Here is a 27,446-nt window from a genome sequence, read left to right on the forward strand (position 1 = left end):
GCGAGACTGAATATTGTAAGCCCCAAATCCCCGAAAAATAAGCGAAAACTATACCTACTCAAAAAAGCAGACAAAAATTCACTTGACGCCTTTGTGAGAGAGAATCTCCACTCATTTCAAATCAATAATATAAGTGTAGACCAGATATGGCTTACTTCAAAGAAAGAGTATCGGCAGCAATTGAGACATTTATACCAAATAAATTAACAAACAACGGAGCTGAACCTCTTTGGTACACAAAACGCGTTAGAACACTGTTGCAGAAACAACGAAACAAACATGCCAAATTTAGACAGACGCAAAATGCCCAACATTGGCGATCTTTTACAGAAGCTCGAAATTTAGCGCGGACTTCAGTGCGAGATGCCTATAACTGTTTCCACAACGAAACTTTGTCTCGAAACCTGGCAGAAAATCCAAAGAGATTCCGGTCGTATGTCAAGTATGTTAGCGCCAAGAAACAATCAATGCCTTCTCTGCTTGACAGCAACGGAGATACTATCGAAGACACTGCTGCCAAAGCAGAGTTACTGAACACAGCCTTCCGAAAAGCCTTCACAAAAGAAGACTAAGTAAATATTCCAGAATTCGAATCGAGAAGAGCTGCCGACATGAGTAAGGTAGAATTAAATATCCTCGGTGTAGTGAAGCAACTTAAATCACTTAATAAAAGCAAGTCTTCTGGTCCAGACTGTATACCAATTAGGTTCTTTTCAGAGTATCCTGATGCATTAGCTCCATACTTAACAATCATATACAGCTGTTCGCTCGACGAAAGATCCGTACCCCAAGAATGGAAAGTGGCACAGGTCACACCAATATTCAAGAAAGGTAGTAGGATTAATCCACTAAATTAGAGGCCCATATCGTTAACGTCGATATGTAGCAGCCGAGCGGTCTGGGGCGCTGCAGTTGTGGACTGTGCGGCTGGTCCCGGCGGAAGGTCGAGTCCTCACTCGGGTATGGATGTGTGTGTTATTAGGATAATTTAGGTTAAGTAGTGTGTAAGCTTAGGGACTGATGACCTTAGCATTTAAGTCCCATAAGATTTCACACACATTTGAACATTTTGATATGTAGCAGGATTTTGGAACATATATTGTGTTCGAACATTATGAATTACCCCGAAGATAACGGTCTATTGACACACAGTCAACATGGATTTAGGAAACATGGTTCTTGTGAACCACAACTAGCTCTTTACTCGCACTAAGTACTGAGTGCTATTGACAAGGGATTTTAGAGCGATTCCGTATTCCTGGATTTCTGGAAGGCTTTTGACACTGTACCACACAAGCGGCTCGTAGTGAAATTGCGTGCTTATGGAATATCGTCTCAATTACGTGACTGGATTTGTAATTTCCTGTCAGAGAAGTCACAGTTCGTAGTAATTAACGGAACGTCATCGATAAAACAGAAGTGATTTCTGGCGTTCCCCAAGGTAGTGCTATAGGCCCTTTGTTCCTTATATATACACACACACACACACACACACATATATATATATATATATATATATATATATATATATATATATATATATATATATATATAAGCGATTTTGGAGACAATCTGCGCAGCCGTCTTCAGTTGTTTGCAGATGACGCTGTCGTTTATCGACTAATAAAGTCATCAGATGGTCAAAGTGAAATGCAAAACGATTTAGAAAAGATGTCTGAATGGTGCGAAAAGTGGCAGTTGACCCTGAATAACGAATAGTGTGAGGTCATCCTCATGAGTGCTAAAAGGAACTCGTTATACTTCTGTTACACGATAAATCAGTCTAATCTAAAAGCCGTAAATTCAACTGAATACCTAGGTATTACAATTACGAACAACTTAATTTTGAAGGAACACAACGAAAATGTTGTTGGGAAGGCTAACCAAAGACTGCGTTTTATTGGCAGCACACTTAGAAAATCTAACAGACCTTCTAAGGAGACTGCCTACACTACGCTTGCCCGTATTCTTTTTAGAATACTGCTGCGCGGTGTCGGATCCTTACCAGATAGGACCGACGGAGTACATCGAAAAAGTTCAAAGAAAGGCAGCACGTTTTGTATTATCGCTAAATATGGGAGAGAGTGTCACAGAAATGATACAGGATTTGTGCTGGACATCATTAAAAGAAAGGCGTTTTTCATTGCGACGGAATCTTCTCACGGAATTCCAATCACCAACTTTCTCCTCCGAATGCGAAAATATTTTGTTCACACCGACCTACATAGAGAGGAACGATCACCACGATAAAATAAGGGAAATCAGAGCTCGTACGGAAAGATATAGGTCTTCACTCTTTCCGCGCGCTATACGAGATTGGAATAATAGAGAATTGTGAAGGTGGTTCGATGAACCCTCTTCCAGGCACTTAAATGTGATTTGCATAGAATCCATGTATATGTAGTATGTTGAGTTTAAGACCGTGAGATGACACAAGCAGTTTGTGCACTTACATATGAAATAGGTCTGTACTCATCCTGTGTAAATTGCATGTGCTCGGTATCCACACACCTGCAATCGAGATGGAATATTCCGTTTTACCACCATGTCCAGGAATGTAACACCATTATAAACCTGTAAGCGATGTTGAACGGATCAACGTTCCCGCATTGTATTCCGTGTGCCCCAAAATGGAAGCATGATGGTACTGAGAAAACTGTCATCTACTTCGGGCAGAAGGTTAAACACATTGATATGATATGTTCCACACTTGCATTTACCTGAATGACCACACTATTAGGACCATTACAATGAGTTAAATGGAGTGTTTGTCCAAGTCACAAAAGGAGCCTGACAACCAAAAGTGGGTCTAGAAACTTGACACAAACCACCCGCGATTCAGAGTCGAAGTAAGCTTTATGAATCTGTTCCACAGTTAGCTTGATTGTGTTTACAAACTGGCTGCAGATGCCACGTGGACTTGACGGAACTAAAACTGACGGTAGTTGTACGAGGAATATCCCTGGAAGACATGGACGACATCGTGGCACAAGACAACGCCACGTCAAAACTGATTCACAAACACGAAACTCTGTGATACAGGCAACGATGCGACGTGCACCTACAACACTAAAGGGAAAACTAATAAGTTCTCGTGGCGCTGCGATAGAGGCGGAACCAGTCGGAACAAACGCGCCCGACGTGCAGTGACAATACATCTAGAACAACAGGCCCAGTATGTACGTTCGCAGTTCACGTATGGGTTTTGATGAGTGAGTTTGCAAGTATCCAGATATGTCACAAAAAATGGCAGTATCTATTGGCTGCACTGACGTAAAATCTTAAATGTTTCACACCGCAACGGGACAGTAAATTTTAGTACATGATATAAATTTCAATTTGATGCCCCTACTTGTTCCTCAAAACAGGGTCTTAAAAGCCGACCATACAGACAGACGAACAACAAAAATATGATGGTATAATAGTTCTGGTTTTACCGATTGAGCTATGGAACCTAAAAATTAATAAATTTTTTGTCTATCGTGCACTTTGTGTAACGTGTAGCTAGTTCAGTAGCACAGTGCACAGATGCATGCCGCTGCATACGCTCCTCAGCAGCGACGAGCAAAGAATTTACAACCATCAATGAAATTAGCAGCTGCAGTTACTACTAAATAGACAAAATAATACATTTAAATTAGTAACAAAAGTAATTACTAACAAATCTATTTATAAAGGGGCACAAAGATGTGTTAAGTAACGAGTGAAGTTTTTCGGAAATTCTTTCGGCTGCGACAAAGAGCAGAGATTAAATGAAGACCGTTTGTTTATTCAGTAGTTTTTCCAGACGGTCCTTGTGGTGTCTCTTGATCTACAAGCAGTGACATTTTGTGTACATTGTATGCAATGTGCTTTACTTCTACATATTGTATTACATAACCGTACCTGGTTTCCAGATGGAATCTGTTTCTTGCACCTCCCAGCTTCTGTAGCGTTCTTCAGGTGTAGAGCACGTTGATATACTTGTTTTTACTGTTTCGTATGAGTTACAAACTTTGCAATAGATTTTATTCCCTTGTGTTGACTGGGGACTGCTTGTTTTGTGATTCAACAAACTCTTTCCTTCTGTCTATGTGATATAGCAGCTCACTATTATTTTTGCTCGGAAATATTATAGACGAACACTGCTTGCTGGCAGTCGTTCAGGGAATTGTTGGTTGACACTCCAGTGTTTTAGTTTGGTGCTTCAACTTTTCCTTCAGAATAGTGTGAGTTCCTGTGGTTCAGTAAATATTTTTTCAGCTGTTGTTGTGATGGCGTGTAGGTCTTGTTCAAAATCACCAACGGACACTGGTACTGGCAGCAAGTGGTGCAGCGTTAAATTGAAAGCAGAAACCCTGTGGAAAGAAATTGGAATGTAGGATTCTGTTTACTGATATCTCTCTCTTTGGTATATATTTTAAAGTAGTACCTTACCGTACCGTTGTCAGTATTATCTAGAAAGTTAATGGCTGCGTTCTAGTTCCTTACTGAATTTCAGTTTCCTTTTAACAGTTACGTATCACCAAGTACTAACAGTGAAGTCCATAACAACTATCGAGAAGATGTGTGTGTACAATGTATGTGATGCAGGGTGAGTTACGAGGAAAGGTACATGCTTTGGGGGTGGGGCGTGATAGTGATTCTGAACACAAGAAACGCCATATGAATGTGTTGTCAGCTACTGTGGAGGTCACCACGAACGCAAACAAGGAAGGAGAGAAGTTGCGATGCTAGTGGCAGGAATTCAAAATGATCTGTGCATAACACTTTGTTCCTAAAAGGAAAAGTAACTTAACTTATTGTGTCTCGTACATTCGGTTACATTTAACCACTGTTACTACTCGCAGGCTGCAGGGTACGTATCGCCTTCCTACTTCTCACAAGGGAACCTCCCCATCGCACCCCCCTCAGATTTAGTTATAAGTTGGCACAGTGGATAGGCCTTGAAAAACTGAACACAGATCAATCGAGAAAACAGGAAGAAGTTGTGTGGAACTATGAAAAAATAAGGAAAATATACAAACTGATTAGTCCTTGGGCAACATTTGCAACATCAAGGACAACTGGAGCTCAGCAGCACCGTGGTCCCGTGGTTAGCGTGAACAGCTACGGACCTAGAGGTCCTTCGTTCAAGTCTTCCCTCCAGCAAAAAGTTTTAATTTTTATTTTCAGACAATTATCAGAGTTCAGGCACTCACACATAATCAATTTCGCTCTCCAAAATTCCAGGACGTGTTCAGATTTGCTTGGACATATGCAGGATTTGACGGTCTACACAGGGAAAAATTTGAAAACGTTAAAAACATTTGTTTTGATAGAGCACAGAGAAAACTGTGCGACTGTGAAACTGTTGTATTCATTTGTTGCAGTTTATGTGACACACTTTTATGTTTTCATCACTTTTTTGGGAGTGATTATCACATCCACAAGAAAACCTAAATCGAGAAAGGTAGAAGAATCTTTTTACCCATTCGCCAAGTGTGCAAGTTAGGTGGGTCGGCAACATATTCCTGTCATGTGACGCACATGCCGTCGCCAGTTTTGTATAGAATATATCAGACGTGTTTTCCTGGATCAAATGTTTTCGGTTCCCATTGGAGAGGCACGTCCTTTCGTCTACTAATCGCACGGTTTTGCGGTGCCGTCACAAAACACAGGCCCTAAACTTATTACAGTGAATAGAGACGTCAATGAACGAACGGACAGATCATAACTTGCAAAAACAAAGTAAGTAAATTTTTCGCCCAAGGGTAAACTTCAACTAAGGACCTTTCAGTCCGCAGCTGCTCACGCTAACCACAGGACCACGGCGCTCCTATGCCTACATGTGCCTTGATGTTGCATATGTTGCCCATGGACTACTCAGTTTGTATATTTTGCTTATTTTTTCATAGTTCCACACAACTTCTTCCTGTTTTCTCGATTGATGTGTGTTCAGTTTTTCAAGGCCTATCCACTGTGTCAATTTATAACTAAACCTGAGGGGGGTGCGATGGGGAGGTTCCCTTGTCAGCACTGCTGCTCTGGAAGTCTGCGAACGAAATGGGGCGACCAGCGACGGGCGGCTGGTTAAGCCAGCGCTGACAGGGGGCGCTGGACTCTGACTTCCTGGAGGTATGGCGCTGCTCGCTCTTTCCTCTGACACACGGGTCAGCACCTCATTGATGCCGTTTCGCGGCGCTGTCCTGGTCGGTGTGCAGTCGATGCTGTAGGACACCACAGATCACACATCTTGTTCTTAACTACTGAAAACAATGAGGGAACAGGACAAGTGCAGGTGATGGTGAATGGAACATTATGACCTAATGTTTTGTTAGATCTTGTTAATGATTTGTTTAATTGTGTACATTTCCTCACAAAAGATCTTCAAAAGTCTACCATCAATTGCAGTGCCTTTGCAGCTCTTGTAGACGTCTGCTGTGTTGCTGATCTGAGCTCATTCGTATGGTGCTTCACTTGAGCACACGCATGTAAACTACCAGCGAGAAGTTTCTCCTTCGTGCTAACCGGTCTTCCCGTTTCTCCTATGTAGGTAGCTCCTGACTCACACTGTAGTTCGTAAACACCTGCACCGGATAAGCTATGAAAATAACATCAAAGCCGGCCGGAGTAGCCGTGCGGTTGTGAGCGCTACAGTCTGGAACCGAGCGACCGCTACGGTCGCAGGTTCGAATCCTGCCTCGGGCATGGATGTGTGTGATGTCCTTAGGTTAGTTAGGTTTAATTAGTTCTAAGTTCTAGGCGACTAATGACCTCAGAAGTTGAGTCGCATAGTGCTCAGAGCCATTTTTTTGAATAACATCAAATAAGAATTAAAGGAGCTACAACACACGTTTCGTGGCAACGGCTATGATATCATCATAAAAAAAGGTAGCTAAAACCAAAGGGAGCAGAACACGAGAAGAAGGCAAAGAAGAGAAGCTTCCACCGGTACATTTACCATATGTAAAAGGCGTCAGTGAACGGCTAGGCAACGTCCTCCGCCGACGAGTTTTCAAACCGATTTTTCGAAGCAGTGACAGGATCCACGAAATGATAGGTTCCACCAGGGATGTAGTCAACAATCTTAACACTGCAGGTGTTTCCGAACTACAGTGTGAGTGCGGAGCTACCTACAGAGGAGAAACGGGGAGACCAGTCAGCTTGCGAGTAGCAGAACACGAACGCTACGTACGATTACAACATAACAAATCGGCGATAGCGGAAAACCACCGTGACTCTGGACAACCTATCAGGTTCCAGGAGGCCCGAGTACTGGCGAAAGAATCGTGGATGCGAGAACGCAAAACACGGGAGGCGATCGAAATTATTAAGCAGCCTGACAACATCAACAGAGAAGATGGCTACAAACACCCGGCGTCCTGGCTGTCGGCCATCCCAGTCCAACGGGTCGCGAGCGGTCGCAGGCCAGAAGCTACACGGGACACGGACGTATCTGCACGAACAGCGGTAGAGCAACTGTCAGTCCACTTCCGCGCACACCAGGAGCAAAACTTGGCGACCAGAAGCCGAACGCTGATTGGCGGACAGCTACCAATCGTTGACGCCATGGACATCCACGAATAGCCTCTTTCCTTCCATCTTCTCTTACGTCATGACTAGTCAATCGTATTAGAGGGCCAATTAAAAGTTTTACAACAGTGACGCCAGACATCTATAGTCTGTAATAAATTGAAGCACCTATCCCCATGCCAAACCCGTCGTGCCCCGAGGAAGGCCGTTGCAATTCGGCCGAAACGTCGGTTTTAGTTTATTGTTGTTAATTTTTAGCTATGACGTGCCATAATACCCCGAAGAATTTTAATCACTAATACTGTATAGATTTTGCGAACTTGTCAAATTTTAGTGTTAAATAAGACGCCTTAGTCATTGTCAAGGAATCCCTCATTTTATCAATTTCCGTACAAGTAGTCAGATGTGGCTTCTGTGCATCAAGAAATAGCTTTCACTGATGATTTACTATAAAAGGCAGTCGATATATTTGGCAAGCCAGCAGTTGATGGAATACCCTATTTCTATTATGTTTGGTATTTTGTTCGTGCCTCATGTATAGTTTTGATAATATGATATTTAAAAATAATGTAGTTACCCAGTGATATGCCATGTACTGTACATAATATTGTATGTCAATTAGTATGCCCTTAACGTATTCTTTGGTCGCTGACATCAACTAAGGGGGCACGCCAGCAATTATGTAACGTCCCTAGGACACGTGATATCGGGGGTGTAGAAGCATTTGGATGAATACGAAACTGTGACAGCAAATTACTAGCTGCTATCAGTTACCACGTAGCTGTAAGGAATATGTGCAGTAATGTTTTATCTTAATGTGGGTTTGTACACTGTTATTTATACATAGTGATTCATGCAGACAACGTATTGTTTTTTTTTTTTTTTCATTTTCGTTTTACAGGTGCTTGAAAATGACAACTAGTCGAAATCAGTTAATCGAACGATTAAATAGAAATCATATTACAGCCTACTACGGACCATGTTTACGTTTGTTAAATCCTGAATTGTTAGAATACAATTACCAAAACGCACTGAGGCCTTTCACACGTAACTAACAAAGTTGAGATACAAACGAACCGGCGACCACTCGCTACCTACCGCGGCGACGGACATCATGTGGAAACTCGATGTGGGTACAAACAAGAACTTCGAGACGTGTGCGTGATGAGCGTGTGTCCACCTGCGACAACCAACGCAGAACTGTAGAACTGTTGTAACCAGTCAAACTCTCACATCCTTGACAGCAGCGTCATACCGAGGCGAATTCTTCCGCTAACACTGTCTAAAATCTTTAGCCTATATGGTTTGCTGTTTTCCTCACTGTCGTGATGGAAACTACATACTTCATTATATTCCCATCAGTTGAATTATTTTGGATTTGAAATGAACTTATCTTCGGCTGTTGCTATAGACTTCACTGAATCTGAGACGAAAGCTTTCTAAAAATCTATGAATTCCTCCCCAGTTGGCAGTTGGACCTCAGTGTTCCGTTCGGTAATTTTGTTCATGACCTGAAATTGGCACTTTCTACTGATCTGCGTTTAAGGCCGACCAATGCCTTTGCTCGACTGACATCGACTATGCGTTTGCTGATTACAGTTAATTAGTGAAAATCTTGCACATAACTGAGGGTAAATTAACGGGCGTATATTAATTTTTTATCTGTCTGCCTTCTTGTGGAGCAGAAGAATTTTAGTTTTGGAAGCTTGACTGAAGATAGAGGCGGAAAAACAGTCGTACTACAATTTGTACAATCAACTGCAGGTGGAAACAGAGCGCAACAATGACATAAATGGCTGTGGAACCGGTCCACTTTGGGAAGTATTCGTTACTGGCTGTATTTAGAGAACAGGTACAGTAATTAAACTCGGGCAGTCGCTCCGGTCTCTCGGCAGGACAAGTTGGTGGCACCTGTCTTCGTCTGGATGCTGCACACACTCTTTTTCTAGATCCTCTATGGAGTCCTGCGCGGCTTGGGAGACCCTGCCCCTAGTTACACCAACGGGGGAACATTCTTCCGGTTAATTGAACAATACAAACCCTCCTCGCCCTCACAGACTGGTTGCGTAAAGGCAGTGTCTCCTCACAGGAGTGACAACAATACGGCAGGCCAGAATTTGTCTGAATGCTGCCACTCTTTTACGGACTGATGCGTATGCATGTGCATGGATATGACGACGTTCCATCGACTCGAGTTCTTGGGAAAGCACACATACCGCTTGGTATACAGTGTGGGTCAAAAGGAAAGGTACATGCTTTCAGGGACTATAGTATTGGAGATGCTTAACATTAAACTTTCAATGAAGAAATGCCCATTTCTTAACCCTATCCGTCATAACACTATGAAAATCCACTAGCACTCACATGCGAATACAGCCAAAACTACACTGGGATACGTGGTGTTGTCTTTACTGTATATTCCAATGCGCACTTCGCTTGCACGGAAAAGTCACGGAAAAAGAGTTGCTCCCTTAGAAAGTGAAGTGACACTCCTCTTCATGTAGCCCTAAATCCACCAGAGGGAGACGTGCTCTGCTCTTGTAAGGCAATACCATATCTCTCACCACATTGCAAGCATGTGGCTGTAGAACATCTTAATACTTTCAGAAGCCACTGCCCAAAACATTACGTCTTAAATGAGACTACCCCGGAAACAAATTTCGTGCTCTAGTTAACATGTAGGGCTAATTATACATTAAAGTTCCAAGAGAATAGAGTCACACGCATATGCCTAAACTAGCTTCGCTTTCCCTTACGGCACTGTACTAGTTTTTATATTCGAAAGACGCTAGGCATTGTACCGCACCGTGAACGGCAGACCAAGACATTATATTAACCAATACATTGTACTGAGCAGCAAATGTTTCCCTGAAATTAACGTAACATCGGGTGCGCGCCATGGAAACGAAACGGTATGCCTAATGCTCTCAGTAACTATGAACGATTTACCAGATAGGATCAGCAGTTCTATGAGGTTGTTGGCCGATAGTGCTGTTGTGTACACTACAGTATGACGAACGATCCTAAGGGACTGCAGAAGGACGTGGATGAGATTCCAACTTCGTGTAATTAATAGCAACGCTCTCTAATTGTAGATAAATATAACGTGTGTAAGAAAGCGAAGGGAGCTCATGATAGCTGGGTACGAGATTAATGGTGAACATCTTGGGCACATCAAATCGTATACTAAATTATAAAGGGCTACTACTAAGAAGAGATACGAAGTGGGACGATGATCTAAGATGAGTACTAGGGAAGGCGAATGAGAGACAGAATTGTTGCATGGATGTTGGGAAAACGACTTGCCTGTCTAAAGGAAACAGTATAAATACGGTAGTGCAAGGAACTGTAAAGTTTACTTCCTGCACTCTGAAGGCTGTCGCAGAGTATATGGCTAGATGTGGATTCCCCATTCCTGTGGATGTACAGAGTCCAGTATAATGAGGATTTTAAGAGGTAAGCTCAACCAACTGATCGCTGACGTCACCGATCCAGTCGATATGAGGTGCTGCCACTGCTTGACAATTGCTAAGGAACAGAGACATTGTGAAAGGAATAACCACAGGTAATGATTAACGACATGAAACACAGTACATACGTAGTAGGGGTCGAGTGGTATGTTCCCAACGCTTAGGGCTACTTATAAACGGAAGGTAGGAGACGAGGTACTGGTGGAAGTAAAGCTGTGACGACGGGTCGTGAGTCGTGCTTGGCTAGCTCAAATGGTCTCCGGCACGCTAGCTGAGCGTGTTCTACCCTCTGTAATAAAAGTGAGTGAACGGACCAACGAGCAACCTGAACGGGTGTCATCGGACGTCCGCCACGAACAAATTAGACGAGCAATATAGAACAAAATGAGATAAAATAGATGGGAGAGCACTTGCCCGCAAAAGGCAAAGGTCCCCGGTTCGAGTCTCGGTCTGGCACACAGTTTTAATCTTCCAATAAGTTTCAGTATCTCTATTACTCTCAATAAATACTCTGTAAGAAAAAAAAAGAGACGCACAACGAATGAATGAATTACCCGAGTGGGAAGGAAATCGATAGGTGTGATGCACATGTAAAGCGAAACAAATGGTTACAATTACAGAAAAATTGAATTCTATACTAAGAGAAAGAGATTCACAAATTGAGGAAGTCAATAACGCGTTGTCCCCTCTCTGGCCCTCACCCAAGCAGTTATTCTGTCAGGCACAGTATCCCACCACTGTCCGGAGCATCTCCAGACACGTCCTAGCTGATAACTGGGACTCGGTTCAAAGCGGGACTCTCAAGACAGTTCTGCTCCAGTAAACGAGATTCCAGGCCGAAGAGGTTTCTGGAGACGCCCTTGACAGTAATGGGATGCCAACCTGACTGTTGTCCTCCATGCTGCCCGATAACCAGTGGTAATGACCTGGTTTGCCACATAGCACGATCGCCGAGCGATGTGGCGCAGTGGTTAGCACACGGGACTGGCATTCGGATGGACGATGGGTTCAGATGCGCGTACTGCCATCTTGGTTTAGGGTTTCCGTGATGTCCCTAAATCACTTCAGGCAAATGTCGGGATGGCACGGTCGTCTTCGTTCCCCGTCCTTCTCTAATCCGATGGGACCGATGACCTCACCGTTTGGCCCCTCTTCCCAAATTAACCAACCGACCTTAGCGAGACCCCTTTGGTTGTCATCTGCGGTGCCCTTAATGCATAGCGGTACGTCGATAATATTCTGTGCCCCGTTTTGTCGCTCTTCATAGCAAACTGTCCTGGGCTTACACTTCGGCTAGATAATGCCCGCCCGCACACGGTGAAGGTTTCTACTGCTTGTCTCTGTGACTACCAAATCCCACCTTGACCAACAATGTCGCCGAATATCGCTCCAATCGAGAACTTTAGGAGCATTATGAGCAGGCCTGGTGTGGCGATAGGACACTCTAACCTTGTATACCACTAACACAACCAGTCTGTAGTTGCAACTCTTCTTTATTGATTACACATACACACGAATTCATCAGCAGTGATAATGAATTACCAACATTTCGCATATCAAGGCCCTATGCACAATTAGTATTTAAAAATGCACAAAAATGAGTATAAGGAATTGTAGAGCACAGAAAGAGCTCCAAATATATAGTTGTTTAAAAATGTTATACAGGAATGAAACTTTCCGATGTAATGCAAGCAGTAACTTAAATTAACTTGCAAACAGGAGGTATTTCAGTCTTGCCACAGTTATACAGCAATATGAGTAAATCTTGAATTACTTTAAATATGCAACTTAGGGATAGGCACAACCAGGGTACAATTTTCCCTTTGTGTGTGTTCATGTTCATAAATTTACTGACTTCTTTTTATTATCACTCAGTTTTACATTTACGCAAGGTTACCGTAAAAAGTCAATTTGATGAAAATGTGATGGACGCGAGCAAATGTTAATCTATTACGATCTCACAAACACACGATCCAAAGGGTGAACTTATACTCAACTTTGGGCAGTACAAAATCTTCTGCCTAAAACAAACCTCTCGTTGAATAGAATAGAGAAATCGCTCGTTAACGGGGTCCGGACGGCCCTGAGTTGAAATCCTGAGATTTCCGTCACATTGAAAGCTCGCAGGTCGAGGTTTGCTCGCGTCGACCACTATACACGTTTCTGAAAACAGGAAAACATGAGCGGCAGACACGCTGTAGTATATACAAGTTACACAAATATAAAGGCAATACCTTAATATAAACATATTACAAGTTAACCCATGAACAGAATTAAGGAACTTAGTTTCCTTTGATAATAAAAAAAAAAACCTGGATACTAAGTACCTAACGTCACAATCCATACACACAAGAAATGATTAAGAAACAACAACAACTACCACTGGGTAAAACCAGAAAATTCTAAATATATAACTAAATTAAGAAATGACGTTCAAGTGAACCAGCTACCTTCAGCGTGCCACTAAGCACCAAATCCAAACTTACAAATGCGAGGCGCTATTTCTAGCCACTTTAATAACATAATTTAATGGCCGTTCCAGAACATAACTCGCCTCGCCACCACTGCAGTGAATGTTTTGCTGCCCACTAGCACGAGCAACTGCAACGGTCAGCAGTCCTTAAGTTCACAATAATATTCACTATGTATAGAAGGAGGAACCCATCACGAAAGCTTGGCGATTAATTTTTTCTTCTTCATGTGAAATTCACACGCCATCCATCCAAATAGCTCTCGAGGTATTAGCAAATCCTGGTCGCCACTGGCCAGCCGTGTCAATACAACTTTAATACTTTCCGGCAGCGGCCCATGCTTCTTTGTTGCTCCAACTCAACTGATCCTCACGGCATACGGCCGTGCCACGTGTAATGGTGTCGCCAGCTCCCAACAACGACAACATCGAAAGCACGTCACGTCACAGACTGACTCGGCTCATACGTGGACCCCCCCTCTCCTCGACTTACCACCATAAATGGCCTGCCTCAAAGACGCAAAGAGATCAAGGCACAGGGACAACGATCAAAGATGGAAGTAAGAATCGATATCGTCTGGTGCCAGAAACCCACCGGCTCAAGGGCCCTACAGTCATGATTTTGATGATCTCACGCGCCAGTTGTACAGGATTTGACATGATGTCTCTCAGGAGTACATCCAATAACTCTATCAATCAATGTGAAGCTCAAGAGCAGCTTGCATAAGGGACAGAGGTGTATCAACGCTTTATTGACTCACTCAATTTGTGAATCTTTTTCTCTCCCATAAATCATCCAATTTTTCTCGAATTGTAATCATTTGTTGCCTATACACGTGCATCACATCTACCGATTTCCGACCCATTCCGATATTTCCTTCGTGTTACATGTCTTTTTGGTAGAGTGCATAAACGATTTATCCAATAGGATTAGGAGCTTAGAAGACTGTCGACTGACGTTGCCGTTATCCACAGCAATATCACGTACGATCCTAAGGAACTGCAGAACGACTAGGACGAAATTCCCCCTTTGTGTAGCTAACAGTAGCGCTCTTCAGTTGTAGATAAATATCCAATAATATCTATCAACAAAGCGAAAGAAGACGAGAGTATCTGGGTACAAGATTATTGCACATTAAATAGTATAATAAATAATTTAGAGATAGAACTAAGAAGTAGTACGAAACGGGGCGATGACTTAAGATAAGTATTAGGAAAGGCGAATGGCAAATAGATTTGTTGAATGAATCTTAAGAAAATGACATGCCTATCTACAAGAAACAGTATACAAGACAGTACTGCCAGGAACTGTAAAATTTTATACCTGTATTTGAACTTCTTATCAAGCAAGCACAGCAACAGACACAGAACAAATTATTAGAAGGTCTTCTAGGGTCGTGACTGATCGGTATAACCGATAGGCAAGAGTAACAGAAATGCTCGAGGAAAAGGCGGAACCTAGGAAGAAATTCGATGTGCTTATCGAAAAATCCTGCTGGATAAACTTAGAGAACCTATCTCCTGCCCCCTCGTCTATCTCGCGTGGGGTTCATGGTAATGGCATAAGAGAGAAGAGGACAGTTACGGAGGCATATAGTCAGTCATTTTCCCTCACTCATTACGTAAATGGAGCAGGAATGTCTCCCTACCTCCTACCGGTGACATCAGTACGATTCACCATAGGCCATGCACTGTGCAGGGACTTGCGGTGTGTAGGTATGCATGTGGGTCCCCCGTTTCTGTGTACTTACAGTATTCAGCAAATTTAAAGTTTGAGAGGTAGGTGCAACTAATTGATTATCGTCGTCACTAACCCAGTCGATAAGTGGTAGACAGCATATTTACACTGCTTGATAATTGCTAAGGAACAGAGACATTGTTGGAAACGCGTAACGGCAGGCAATGATCAACGATATGAAACACAGTACATACGTAATGGAGGTGGGATGGTATGTTTATGACGAAGAATGGGACAGACTTCACCACATGGGAAAGCAGCAAAACAGACATAAATAGCGTTCATATCTGACACAGGTCAGACTCTCGGAATGAAGATAGATATCGGACTCTCAATAAGTAATATGCCCTCCCAGGGCACTGATGCACATTCTGCACTTGTTATTGACGCTGGGTACCAGACTGTTAAGGAATCCTTGGGCGATATTGTTCCATTCCCCTCTCAGTGCTTGCACGATTGGGCATGGTGGTATCCGTTGAGAAACACGTCTGCCTAGGGCATCCCAGGCACGTTCTATATGAATTAGGTCGAAGAGTATGCAGACCATTCCATAAGTTCAATATATTCACTTATCAGTGTGTCAAATAGCTTATCGGTCCTGTGTGGGTGGGCATTGTCGTCCACAAACAGAAGGTCGTGGCCTACCGCACCCTTAAACGAACGGACATCATCCAGAATAATCTCCCTGCAATAGGTCTATGTTGTAACGGTACCTCGCGCAGAGATAATGCAGCTGTGTTCGTGAACATTGTGTGGTGTGTAGCGTATTCCCCTTTCCCTCCCTCCTCACTAACTGGTGGCCAGAGCACTTGCTACAGTGAAGCAGGATTCGCCGAAGATCACTCTGGACCACAGTTGCTGACGCCAACCAGTGCGCTCCCTTCCTCAAAGAACTCTTTCTCGACCATGACATGATTGATGTGGAATGCATTTAACAGGCTTCCGAGAGAGCAGACCAGCCTGATTTAATCGCCACAAAATGGTTTTGGGAAAGACGTGTATCGGCAGCGGTTGCAAGGTCCGTAACGATCTTCCTTGGAGTCAGACTCCGCAACTCTTCGCCACTAGGGTTACATATTGATGCTTTAGCGGTGTGGTGGTGACTCTATAGTCACCGGCAGGTTTACGCTCAGCATTGACACTCTGATCGGCTTCGAGCCATTCAACTGCTCGTCCAGGATGATAACCACTCAAATTTTTTCCTGCAGGCGTGTTGCCGTACCACACGGAATGTCGCACTAATCACTTCCACCACAACTTTTGTCGAATACCTTTCTGCATGAACTGTGGAATGCATACAGAGCGTTCGTGCACAGGTTTCGCTGCAGTTAAGACGTGCCCCCACCTCCCTACCCACCAATTTACATTTCCACTTATTAGCCGTGCACGAGTGTCCTGCAGGAATTGTCAGTTGTTCCGTAGCAAGTGTCAGTTGTTCCTTATCAGTTGTCTAGCAGTATACACGCTGGTATCTGGGGCACTCGCACCTCGAAATGAAGTCGCTCGTGGAAGGCAGGGCTTCAATGATGACGTCAGCAGAGGGCGGGCAGCCACTGTGCGGAGCCACTGGGGTGTCGCCAGCTGCCGGTCGGTCCCAGCTGCTCCGGCGGGCCCGAACCGCTGAAACACCATTAATAAAAAAAATTTAATCTAGCGGTAATGGATTCTCCGATGCAATAACGGCCCCTCTGCACTGTACATTATAATTTCTGGCGGGCTATTTAAGCTTCGAGGCAAATGCGCCCAGTGTATACCCAGCAGCTCTCCCCTAACTTGGCTGCGCGAGCGTTCGCTAACTTCTAGCCCCCCCCCCCCCCTCCCGCCGCGCTTGCTCACAACCATATTAATAATGTCTGGGAGCACGACCCTCAAAATTCTCAGTTGTTCGAAGAAATGTACAGTACTCACTGCAAAATGCTTTCTTTATTTGACAGTGGCATATTTCGGGGCGTAGCAGCACAGATCATACCATGTTGATTTCCTTTATAGTAACTTCGCTAGCTAACTCCGCTGTTTTCCATAAGCTTTCCCACCACACGGCCTATACGGTCTACTGATGCCACGTAGATGTGCTCTGATGGACACGTCAGAAAGGGAGCCACTGTTTGCATAACGTATTTACCTGAAGTGGACCCTGAACTGGTGTTGTCGTTCACAACAAAAGTATCACTCTGTTTCTCTCTCGTCTTCCCGTAAAGATGTGGCACACGTTGGCTCCCAATCGAAAGAGCAACACAATTAATGAATCATTCAGTTTTAAGCATGGCTATTGCTTAGCAAGCATACACCAAACAGTTTTAATCTGGCAGGAAGTTCCATTTCAGCGCACACTCCGCTGCAGAGTGTAAAATTTCATTCTGGAACCGTATAACAGTTCAACATAAGATTATACAGCCAACCTGTTGTAAATAACTGTTAGGTACATTGACCTAGGTGTCGACAACTACTAAGAGTGTCTTCCTTTCTTAGCAATATAGTTTTAGAATTAATCAAAATTTCATTCTGATGAAAATATCCTTAGTAGGTGTCGAAACCTATGTCGTGTACCTAACAATTATTTGGAACCGGTTGGCTGTGTAATCCTAAGTTGAAATTAATGACTCACTTTTTCGAAAACTCCTTACTCCCCATTACTGGGACGCTTAAGTTTGAAATTAGTCTCAAAGGTGCCTACAACTTTTCTCTGCAGTGGTACAAAAGCTTGGCGCCCTGCGACGGTTCAAACAGTAGGGTGTCGACACATGCGAAAATAAGGCCACACCTGAGAAGCTGGCGTGACGTGTAATGTGTGTTAGTGATGTCACACTGGCAACAGAGTTCACCGGAATTATTTTCAATGAAACCGTGGTCGTCACACTCCATCTTACACACGTTTCGCATCTTCCTTCGACGCCTCTGCCACGGAGGTCAGGACCGCGACTCACAGCGTTGAAATCACGCGGTTTTGGTTATGAGTGGCCGAGGAAAACATTCCCGACTCATTGACGTTCACAATCGGCACGAAAAGGCCGCAGGTGGTGGCGTAAACGACGTTTTTGACTCTTTTTCCCTAGGTAGTTGATTTCCACACATTTCACGGTCGAAAACGATAGTTCGCAGTGCGGTGACCAGCAGGAAGACGTTCTTCACCTTTCACACTGCTGAGGCCCTCGGGCGTTTGAACCTCTCTATGACGACATGTGGGGCTGAATCCTCGACGCACGTACCGCGTACGTTTGGAGCTGCGCTACCACAATTTTTGCTCTAGTGTGCATGTCGGAACCAATAGGAACCATTCAAAACCATACGACGAAAATAGAAAGTGAGCCGAAACAGCAAAAGGTGCTTATGTTTTTTCATCCTCATATTTTCTATCACAGAAGGATCCCCCCCCCTCTCCCTCCCCTCCCCCCCCCCCCCCACCAGGGGGACTCGCCACTCTATGGCGTGTTTATGCTTGGCTATCACGGGGCCCCAGCCCTTGCATTAGTTCTTCCCTTCCGTGCTGCGTGTCTATCTTGTTATTCTTTTCCTCCACGCTTGGGGAACATGTCTGGGGTATTATTGGGAATGTTCTGCATTGAGTCGCTGACGAGCGAAGAGTCTCACCTTTGTTTTTCGCTCCCTTTTCCTTCCTTTCTTTCCCTTCTACTCTCCTTCTTCCACTTCGGCGTTTGAGGATCCTCTTTTACCTTCTTCCTCCCTGTGCACTCCTGATGGCCGGCCCACGCGATGCGTAACACATGACTGGGTAAGGCGTAGTTCCCAGCTCTGGGTTGACAGTTAGGGTTTGCACGCACCCCCTGGTACAGGCCAGACCCAGGGAGGAGTGATCACCTGAGCTGTAACCTTCCCAAATGGCTGACTGGTTCGTCTGTCAGGTGTTCGGGAGGTGTGACCTGAGGTGTGAACAGTCACCTAAGGTGGGCACGCCCCCTTGTGAAGGGGGCCCCCATTTGGAATGAGCGTGCCTTCGGAGATGGTGGCAATCGTGGGGGATTTCCTCGTGATGAGTCAATCATCTTCCCACTCAACATTTACAAAATGTAAACGTAATGAGGCTAATGATTCAAAGACACTTCCCGCTGTACCATGGTTCCTTGTAGTCTCACGTTCTGAAGATGGTCAGTCTTTCACCACAGTAAATCCGTTTATTAGTCAGAAAGGTGTTGATGCAATGGCTGACCCTGTGAAATCCTGCTCTCGTTTACGGAATGGCACTTTGCTTTTGGAGACCACTTCTGATTCTCAAGCACAACAGCTGCTTGCTGCTTCATTTCTCCACGGTTACCCTGTTCGTGTCGAGGCCCGTAACTTTGAATTCTTCCCCTGGTGTAACTTACCCCAGGCTGCTCGATGGTCTAGCCGAGGCTAGATCAGCGTGTCACTGCCGTCCATCATGTAATGAGAAAGGTAGATTGCTTCTTAGTGCCCACCCGCCCTCTTTTTCTCAACTTTGGTGGACTGGTGCTTCCGTCCAAGCTCAAAGCAGGCTATGAACTTATAACCATCCGGCCGTACATTCCAAACCTGATGCGCTCGCAAGTTACTGGCTAGTCGCAAACCCTGCGTTCTCCTGTCTGGTAACTATAGTACAGTTCTTGTTACCCCTCGCCCCGTGAAGGACATGGCCACGCAGACATGCGACTTCCAATTCACCTCTGAGGTTGTGAAACCGCCCAATATCAAGTAGCATCGCCATCCCACGTCTAACTGTGCAACAAGCCGTCAAACTCTCGTCACAAGCGGCTAAGTCACGAGCTACGCAAACAGTAGGCGAAAAACGACAGAAGGAGTACTCCTGTGAAGACTTCCTCCGTCCCTCCAGCCAAACAACACCCGAGTGTTCATCTAACCCTAAAGGCTCTACGAAGTCCACCAGACGCAAACAGTCTTCTCCTTCGCCAAATCGAAGATCTTCTTCGATGGTGTCGCCATGTGGTACCTTAGCCCCGCCAGCCTCTGTGTCGCCGGTGCGCACCAACAACAGTTTTTCGGCGTTGGACTCCACAGACTGACCGCACAAGCAAGCTGATGCTTCTGTGGACCCCATGGAGCAGCATCCTCCTGCATCTGCGCCTCTTCCCCAGCTGTCGTTCAGCAGACCCCGAGGTGACATCCCTTCATCATCATGACTCTCCTTCAATGGAACGTTCCAGGCCTTCAGTCCCACAAAGAATAGTTACGGCTGCTTTTAGCCTCGCAGCATTCCTTTGCTCTCTGCCTTCAGGAAGCGAAATTATACCCTCACAACCGACTTGAACTTTCAGATTTCTTACTAATTCATTTTGATCTTCCCCCTGAGGTCGGCATTCCGTGTCGTGCGGGCGTCATGTTGCTCATATCGGATGACATTCTCCTTGTACACTGCCCAGCTTGCCCCTCATCTTGAGTTGTCCATTCTTTCTGACACCTACTCGAGTGACCATTTCCCGTGTGCTCTCCGTTTGCTCCTACCCCATCTGCATGCACGCCTAAATGGCAACCTCCTAAGGCTGATTGGCAGCTTTACGCCTCCCTGGCGACCTTTGAAGAACGAGATTTCCCCAGTTGTGATGACCATGTGGAATATCTCACAAACGTTATCCTTACTGCTGCAGAACATTCCTCTTCACCACGTCGTGCTTCAGTCCCTTGGTGGACTGAGACATGACGTGATGCAATTCGCGCACAGAGACGTGTTCTAAGCAGTTTTAACCGCCACCCAACACAGGCAAACTGCATTCATTATAAACAGACGTGTGCATAATGTCGCTGCTTTCTTCGGGTTTGCAAACAATCTAGCTGGATTTCATTCAGTAGTTCTTTTAAAAGTTCCACACCTTCCTCTGTCGTGTGGTCCAAACCTCCGACAGCTCTCTGGTACTAAGATCCATTCCCCAATTTCCAGCCTGACAGTAGCAGACGATGTCCTCGTGGGCCCTATTGCTACCTCCAACTACCTGGGCCGCCATTTTGCGGAAGTTTTTAGCTCTTCCATCACCATGCTTTCCTCCATCGGAAACGAGCTGAGGAGACTCGGGCGATACCCTTCTCTTCCCCGATTCGTGAGTGCCACAGTGCCGTCTTTACTATGATGGAGCTCGATCATGCTCTCAGTTCATCCCGCTGCTCCGCGTCAGGGCCAGACGCCATCCACATTAAGATGTTGCAGCACCTTTCTCTTGCGGGCAATCTCTTTCTGCTTAACATGTACAACTGCATCTGCGCAGAGGGCACATTTCCCAGATGCTGGCGTGAAGCCACCGTTCTAGCTACCGCCCCATCTCTCTTACCAGCTGTGTTTGCAAGGTGATGGAAAGTATGATTAATGCCCGGCTGGTGTGGTGGCTTGAGTCTCGCCATTTACTAGCGAATGCACAGTGTGGATTTCGAGGGCGGCGTTCTGCGGCTGCAGAACTTTGTCCACCCATGTCATGAATTGTTTTCTGTGTCCGTGTTTTTTCGATTTGAAGAAGGCCTACAACGCCTGCTGGAGAACTGGTATCCTTCGTACTCTTAATGCGTCGGGCTTCCGTGGGCGCCTGCCCTGTTTTCTTCTGGCATTTTTACAAGACAGAGTTTTCAAGGTGCATGTGGGTTCTGCCTTGTCGAATACCTTTATCCAGGAAAACGGTGTGCCTCACGGTTCTGCCCTGCGCGTCGTCCTCTTTGCTATCGCTATTAACTCTAAAATGGCCTGTCTCCCGCCGGACATCTCTGCCTCCCTTTTTGTTGACGATTTTGCCATCTACTGCAGTTCTCCACGGACATGTTTCAAGCGGCGTCTTGAGCTACTCCTGGAGCATCGACAATGGCTTTCGCTTTTCCACTGACAAAACCGTCTATATGAATTTCTGGCGGTGCAAATGGTTTCTCCCACCTTGTCTCCATCTTGGGCCTACGAAATTCCTCGGACTTATGCTCGTTAGAAAACTCTCTTGGTCCTCCCATGTATCGTACCTGTCAGCCCTGTGTACGCGATCCCTCAATGCCCTACGGGTCCTCAATGGTAGTTCATGGGATGCCGATTGAACCACCCTCCGCCGTTTGTACCGGTCTCTTTTCCGTTCGAAGCTCGACTTTGATGCTTGGTTTATGCGTCTGCACACCCATCCCTGCTACGCCGTCTCAACACTATCCACCATCGTGGCATCCGTTTGACCTCAGGTGCCTTTTACACCAGTCTGCTTGAGAGTCTGTATGCTGAAGCTGCTGAACTATCACTGTCCTACTGCCGTGACTATCTCCTCGGCAGCTGGCCGCGGTGGCCGAGCGGTTTTAGGCGCTTCAGTCCGGAGCCGTGCGACTGCTACGGTCGCAGGTTCGAATCCTGCCTCGGGCATGGATGTGTGTTCTGTCCTTAGGTTTAAGTAGTTCTAAGTTCTAGGGGTCTGATGACCTCAGATGTTAAGCCCATAGTGCTCAGAGCGATTTGGACCATTTTCTCGTCAGCAGGTATGCATGCCGTTTGTCTGCCGACCGTGGCCACCCATCCTATGCCTCCTTATTTGATGATTCCTTTGATCGTGAGTATGGGGCTCGGCCCTCTTCTCCATTATCTCCTGGAGTCCGCTTTCGGCTTAACTTCACACTACCTGCACCTTTCCCAGTGGGCTACGTGAAGCGGCCTATGTTAACCTTGGCTTTCATTCGCTAAAGCCGTGCTCCATCGCCTTCAGTTTCACGACCTTCGCATGGAACTTCGCGATAGGACGATGGCTCTAGGACTGACCATGGGGTCGGGTGTGCCTTCGTCATTGGCACCCGTGCATTTCGATATTGGCTTCTGACACCCATCAGCATTTACAGCAGAGCTCTTCTCCCTGCATCAGTCCATGGAGTACATCCAGCGACCACAGGCTTTTGAATTGTGTCCTCTGAGCAGACTCAGTCAGTACCCTTCAAAGTCTATGTGCGCTGTACACTTCCGATACCTTAGCGCAGCGGGTCCAGGAAAACTGTCACTTGCTTACTCTTGATGGAGCCATTGTCATGTTTTTGTTGGTTCCTGGTAATGTCGGTCTGGTCTGCCTGGAAACGAGGCTGCTGGCGCTGCTGCCAAGGCTGCAATCCTCCTACCTCAGCCTGCGAGTACCTATATTCCCTCTGATGATATCTGCATTGCCGTCTCTCAGGAGGTGGTGACCTTTTGGCATCGCCAATTGTCCTCCCTTCACGGGAATAAGCTTCGACTTTCTAAGCCTCTTCAAGCGCTCTGGACGACCTCTTGTCGGCCCTCCCGCTGAGAGGACATTAACTCGGCTGCGTACTGGGCACAGCCTTTCTAGCCATCGTCATTTGCTCAGTGACACTACCTCACCACTCTGTAAACAATGCGCCCAAATTTTAACTGTTCGCCACTTCCTGCTGGAATGCCCTTTTTTTAACCATTTACGTTCCAGCTTGGGTGTGATATATCAGCCGTTTTAGCGAATGACGCGCGGGCTGTCGACAGGGTTTTACTTTTTATCCGCCGAAGCATATGGCGAAGGCCATTTAATTCTTTGTTTTGGACCTCCGTTTCTGTATGGTGTCTTCTTTAGCCCTTTTTCCACATGCCTGTTTTTAGCTATCTTCTCATCTGTCATTGGGGCATGATGTATAGCCTTTTAACTCCTCTCTTTGTTCGTTTTCTGTAGTTCTGACTGGGACGTGTATGAACTCAGTTGTTTTTTGGATCCTAAAACAAAACAAAACAGAGGGATGCGCTATTGACAGATTCGCGAATAAAACGGCTAACGGTCCCTCTAAGATTCCCCCTCCCCCCTCTCCAGTTCGGCAGAACTCTCGTTGCCACGCGCCCACTTGTATTGAGAATTTTTTTTACATACGTACTTGTACAGACAGAACTGCTAGACGCTCGCAGACCGGCAAACGCTTGGACACTGTGTGATTCCGGATGGCGTACTATCAGGTGCAAGAGCAGCAAAGTAGTCTATCTGCAGGCGCTTGGAATTCTCCAAATGCGTTATATCTCCTTAGATACATTTTTAAGGAGCTCAACCAAACGGGTAGTTTGGACCGTGGATTTTGCCGAACTCGGGGTAGGGAAGAGGTGTTTTAGACGGACCCGTTATCCTTCTACACTCCTGGAAATGGAAAAAAGAACACATTGACACCGGTGTGTCAGACCCTCCATACTTGCTCCGGACACTGCGAGAGGGCTGTACAAGCAATGATCACACGCACGGCACAGCGGACACACCAGGAACCGCGGTGGTGGCCGTCGAATGGCGCTAGCTGCACAGCATTTGTGCACCGCCGACGTCAGTGTCAGCCAGTTTTCCGCGGCATACGGAGCTCCATCGCAGTCTTTAACACTGGTAGCATGCCGCGACAGCGTGGACGTGAACCGTATGTGCAGTTGACGGACTTTGAGCGAGGGCGTATTGTGGGCATGCGGGAGGCCGGGTGGACGTACCGCCGAATTGCTCAACACGTGGGGCGTGAGGTCTCCACAGTACATCGATGTTGTCGCCAGTGGTCGGCGGAAGGTGCACGTGCCCGTCGACCTGGGACCGGACCGCAGCGACGCACGGATGCACGCCAAGACCGTAGGATCCTACGCAGTGCCGTAGGGGACCGCACCGCCACTTCCCAGCAAATTAGGGACACTGTTGCTCCTGGGGTAGACCATTCGCAACCGTCTCCATGAAGCTGGGCTACGGTCCCGCACACCGTTAGGCCATCTTCCGCTCACGCCCCAACATCGTGCAGCCCGCCTCCAGTGGTGTCGCGACAGGCGTGAATGGAGGGACGAATGGAGACGTGTAGTCTTCAGCGATGAGAGTCGCTTCTGCCTTGGTGCCAATGATGGTCGTATGCGTGTTTGGCGCCGAGCAGGTGAGCGCCACAATCAGGACTGCATACGACCGAGGCACACAGGGCCAACACCCGGCATCATGGTGTGGGGAGCGATCTCCTACACTGGCCGTACACCACTGGTGATCGTCGAGGGGACACTGAATAGTGCACGGTACATCCAAACCGTCATCGAACCCATCGTTCTACCATTCCTAGACCGGCAAGGGAACTTGCTGTTCCAACAGGACAGTGCACGTCCGCATGTATCCCGTGCCACCCAACGTGCTCTAGAAGGTGTAAGTCAACTACCCTGGCCAGCAAGATCTCCGGATCTGTCCCCCATTGAGCATGTTTGGGACTGGATGAAGCGTCGTCTCACGCGGTCTGCACGTCCAGCACGAACGCTGGTCCAACTGAGGCGCCAGGTGGAAATGGCATGGCAAGCCGTTCCACAGGACTACATCCAGCATCTCTACGATCATCTCCATGGGAGAATAGCAGCCTGCATTGCTGCGAAAGGTGGATATACACTGTACTAGTGCCGACATTGTGCATGCTCTGTTGCCTGTGTCTATGTGCCTGTGGTTCTGTCAGTGTGATCATGTGATGTATCTGACCCCAGGAATGTGTTAATAAAGTTTCCCCTTACTGGGACAATGAATTCACGGTGTTCTTATTTCAATTTCCAGGAGTGTATTCACGCATGTGTCAATGCAGGACGGATGAAATTGCATAAGCTCCCTCTACTGCTTGGGATCACGCTCATATTTCGTCCAAAGGTGTGGAACTGTCCATAGTGGATCCAACCTGCCAACGGGAGCAAAAATTTGTGGTCGTCCTGCGTTCCAGAGAGGACAGATCACGTTTGACGGGGACGCAACTGAACAACGTGCTTAGAGGACGACTGAAACGTCCGATGGTGTCAGCAGTGAAAAGAGTTCTGAAGAATGTGTTCCTGTTGCTTACCGCAAATGTATGGGAATCAAGGGATCAGAGAAAGGGATGCTTGAGGTTCTTTGTGCCTGTCTCTGGGATCTTTTCATGTCCACTCTGAGTGTCAATGTGTCTGAAATTTTCTCCACTGCCACTCATAAGAAAACCGCTTGATTTGAGCGCTGGGTGTCGCGGTTCTAATCTCCTTTGCAGAGGCATCGAAGGATGGGTGGAAACGTGAGTAAGACGAGCTATGACGACTGTAAGGAAGTCTGGTGCCAGTGTGACGTCATTAACCCACCTTATATGTCACATAAAGTTCCGAGCTGTGGTCTTCTTCTCGCATGTGTCGACACCTTGCTGTTTGATTCGTTTCCAGCTCGAGGGAGCTGCCGCAGGGCGCCATGCTTTTGCACCACTGCAGAAGGAAGTTTGTAGGCACTTTTGAGCCGAATTTCAAACATACGAGTCCCGGTCGGTGGGGATTATGGATTTTGGAGAACTTGGTCCTTTATTTCATTTGCGCAGTATATTTGCCAGTCTTGGCAAAATCGTCTCGAAATAAGAAAGCGATCGTCTTCGATACCATTAACTTCTTGCCTTTCGGCCGGCAGGCTGAACTGATGTCGAAGTTCTGAAAGCTACATTTTTAATGCGTACAAGAAAGGTGCGTGGGTGCGCCGAGGGTATTGCAAAACTGCGTGGACTTGGACGAACGCTTTACCATTTCATTCAAGCCTTTGTCAATGTCGAACCCGCCCCCGATCACGCGACAGGAGGACGCGAAATAGGAGGTATGAAAAAGTATATAAAAACGTTTCTGCTTCGGATCACGTACAAATTTCATCGAATTATTTTAGACCTACTTATTCGTAGCTGTATGGCTCAGCAAAAATTGTCATCGCGCTATAATCCAAAGAGGTGTATTCACTTTGTGTGCCTGTAACACCTCATTGTCCATAGAGAACGGTCCACATGCCCAGGGGCCGGCAGGAGTGTCCAAATTAGTGAAGAACGTAGTCCTGATGCTTATCGCACTTCGAACAGTCGTTTCCGGCTGCGAAATGTGTGGAAATCAACGGGCCAATGGAAGGGGTGGTTCCAATGACGCCCTTTGTGTAATCGGCTGTGGCCTTCGCGAATCGATTCTGGACGGCCGTGTGTCTGAAATGTTTCCCTCGCGCACCTATAACAAACCCGCGTGATCTCGATACTAGGCGTCGAGGTTCTTACCTGTATCGCAGTGGCGTCAGAAGAAGGGGTGAAGTGTGGGTAAGAGGGGGATGTTACCACTTTCCATCGTGTGACGCGACCACAGTGCAGTTGGGGTGAATCGTGGTGAAATTTAGTGCCAACATGAACCCAACTTACAGCTCACATGAACTTCTGAGCTATGGCCGTTTTCTCGCATGTGTCGACACCTTGCTGTTTGCACGTCTCCGGCCGCCAAGCCTTTGCACCACCACAGAGGAAGGTTGTAGGCAACTTTGAGCTCAATTTCAAATTTATACGTTGCAGTGGGAGACAATTGTGGAGTCTCCAATAAATTATCATTTAAGTTCGTTGTTTACACTGT

The sequence above is a fragment of the Schistocerca nitens genome, chromosome 1, assembly GCF_023898315.1.
Source record: "Schistocerca nitens isolate TAMUIC-IGC-003100 chromosome 1, iqSchNite1.1, whole genome shotgun sequence".
Classification (NCBI taxonomy): domain Eukaryota; kingdom Metazoa; phylum Arthropoda; class Insecta; order Orthoptera; family Acrididae; genus Schistocerca; species Schistocerca nitens.